Genomic DNA, 3,545 nt, shown 5'->3' with positions numbered 1-3,545 from the left:
TATTTTAATGAAATAGAGTTTGGAATAAATAATCTGACCATAACTACAAAAACCATGTAAATTTATATTGGTACTATTTATTTTGCATTTAGTTTTTTACTCTTTCTTTACGTATTTCAAGAATAAAAAAAGAGACTGGATGGTGTGGTTGTGTAAGAAGAAAGAAAAATAATTTAAAAAAAATTAAGAAAATTTGATATTTTAATGAAATAGATAGAGTTTGTAATAAATAATCTTATGTGAGTATTTTCAAAAAGTGGTTATGTAAAATTGAAAAAATAGGTTCTTATGCTAAAATAAATATGAATTTTTGCACAAATTGATGTGAATGCTTGTAGATAGAGCCAGTTTTTTTCTCTGAAATAAAAATCTTACTTTGACCTAATTTAAATATACGTGTATAAATCCATTTTAGAAACTTGATACTTCAGCTTTTGTCCCCAACTACACAAAAACTTATTCTCATTGAGTGACTGTACAGTGATCGGATTTTTTTTATTGAATAAGATATTTTTATGAAGGAGATAGGACCTCGTTAAATCCCCTAATATTAGGTAATGCTTTAAATTTTTTCTGATGAAAAGGTAATGCTTTAATTAATATTATGCAGAATGCCACATAAATTCATTTAATATCAAAATGTCATATCATCATTATTTTGTTTTAATTATTGTATTAAAAAACAAATGGTGTCTACGTTTCCCTTATCCCTCTGGCAATGACTTGGCCCTGATGCAGGGTTGGATGGATCAATGATAATGACAAAGATAATAGAGACGAAGATGGTTGGGAAGCCAACTAAACCCCCAGAAAGGAACATATGAGATATATCGATGGGATTTTTTTTGAAGTTACTGTATACATTAAAAAAAAAAAATGACGTGGGAGGAATTTTTGTGTTTAGATAGGTTTTTAGTAGTATTTTATGTGATTTAAAAAAAAAAAAAAAACTTTTAGTTACAAGTAAAAATTATTTGAAGAATATATAGTTTTAATTGAAATTTTTTAAAATTTTTAGAGTTCATCTTAAAACAAACTCAAAGTCTCAAACCATAAATAATAATCTAACTTACTATTTTCTAAATAGAGAAAATATTCGTTTGGCTAAACTATGATTTTTAAAAGGTTACTTTTATTATATTATATAATTATATTATAGGTTCAGTTAACGGGTACTTTTAGACTATTTGTTAATGAAATATTTTAATTAAAAATATTTTGATACCACTTTTGTTGTAAGTAATATAAAACTTTAAAAAAAAATTAAAAGATTAAAATTTCCCTTATATAATATCACATGACAATAACTTATATTATCATATGATTTTGTTTACAGAAGTTCCAAACCGTATAAGGAACCGTGCAATTAAGAATCCATTTCACAATGGGCAATTGGGTATAGAAGAAGAACGTTTTTCATCTATGGCTTAGATAAGTTAGATTGTTGAGCCCAACAGGATGGTTCAGATAGTCAAAGGGTTTGGGTTTCAACCATGCATGGGAGGTGTGATAGCTTCAAGATCACCAAACTGACATTGACATAAATTGAGGTAAGCACCAATTATCGTTTGCGGGTGGAGCTGAGGACGTGTGTTAAATTTCCTGGAATGATAATTACGTATTTCAAGCTATTTCAAACCCATTAAAATTTCACCTCTCAATTCAGGGGAAGAAAAAAGTGTTAGTATTTATAAATTCTAGAAGAAACATTTAATTGTCATACCTTTCACTATTATTACTACTATTTATGCTGATAGTCTCCATTTCCTTGCAAATTATTAACATTCCCTGATTACTTTTATATTATAAAGTTAATAGTGTATAATAGGTCACTATTACTATTATCATTATCATTAAATCATTGTCACCATTTTTATCATCTTTGTCATACTTACTAGTATAATACTTACTAAGAGTTTTGTAATTGAATTGACATCTTTTCAAACACAAATTACTTAATTAGGGGTTTAGTGGGGAAATAGTTCGAACTGTGAGGTTAGCATTTAGCAGCATGTTGTAATTATTTCTAAAAAAAAAGAATAATACTCAATGGCACATTTGATACATTAATGAAGATTATCATATGAATAGTAATTTTTATTACAAGAAATAAAATATCACTACAAAAAAAAGGTTCTATGGCCACGTTTTTAAAACGCGGCTATATGTCAAAAAAACGTGGCTATAGCCTATAGCTGCGTTTTTTTAGGCCGCGCTTTCTTGTGTGGTCTAAAACCTGTGACTATAGGATTGCGTTTTTAGCTCAAAAAAACGTGGCCTAAGAACCCTTCTATAGCACGCTTAAGAAACGCGACTTTAAGGTTTTTTAAAGCCCTGTTTTTATAAAACGCGGCTTCAGTCTATCTTGGGCCACGTTTTTTATAGCCACGGCTTAAAAAACGCAGCCCAAGACCCCCGCATTTTGTATTGTATGTTGTAATAAAATAATTATTCCTACTCATAAATTTGGTTGTAAAATTAATTGTTGCATATAAAATGTTTGATGGAATTGAAATTTCCATCACATTCAAAATTTATAAGAACTTTTTAATTCTTCGTCAAAATATAATATTAGTGTAAAGACTTGTAGCTCTTTTTCCGGGTAGCATTTTTTAAAAACTAGAAAAGAATGAAAATTTTGCTTTTTGGATTTTAATTTTTAAGAAATTAAATGTTTTTTTGATAGTCAAAATTTATAAAATCGTTACTTAAGTGGTCTTAACAAGTGGCCCAAAGGTTTAGCTCTAGATTACTTAAAATAATGATAATGTTGAAAAGATAGACCATACTCAAGCTCACTGAGTCTTTTTAATTGGTATTCAGATTTTTAGTAGGTTATAATGTGACAATCAGATATTAAAACTAACACAGTGATATTGCATGCATGATTCAATTAGGAAAGTATATGCTTTTTTTTTAATACAAGATTGAATTTCTGTTTTAGTTTAATCTAAGTATATATGTGTGTATATATGTATATGTGTGTAAAACTTCCTTCTGGAGATTTGAACCCTAACTCTTACTCCTAATACTCCATAAACATTTATACTTGTAGAGTGAACCACCGTATCAAGCGTGTGCGGTGGTAGAAAGTATATGTTTGAAAATAAAATTTGGAATATATTTTAGAGAGAATCAGGGTCACATTAATAACACGTAATTTGTCTACCACCTCACACACAGCTGCTCATGTTAATAGCAGATTATGATAAACAAACTAGATGTTGTTATGAAGTTGCTATGAATTTTTCTTGTGACTCACTAACTCGTTAAAAAAAAAAAAAAAAAACATAGACGAAGCCCAAATGCAATGTATCAAGCCGAAGTGTCATTAGGAAAGACACGTACGTGAATTGTGTTTTGGAAGAATTTCAATATATAACCTACCTTATGCAAATAAGCTCGGAAGACTTGCAGGCCTATGGGATAGCATATGGCAAGTACACAATGCAATAAGTTGAGTTGCATGTGTAGGAATTTTAGTTAAAAATTAATTCAAGAGAAACAAATATAATACATCTATTGATTAACAATTATATCATGTG

Source organism: Quercus lobata, chromosome 1 (genome assembly GCF_001633185.2).
Source record: "Quercus lobata isolate SW786 chromosome 1, ValleyOak3.0 Primary Assembly, whole genome shotgun sequence".
Classification (NCBI taxonomy): domain Eukaryota; kingdom Viridiplantae; phylum Streptophyta; class Magnoliopsida; order Fagales; family Fagaceae; genus Quercus; species Quercus lobata.
This window is presented reverse-complemented; position numbering follows the sequence as displayed.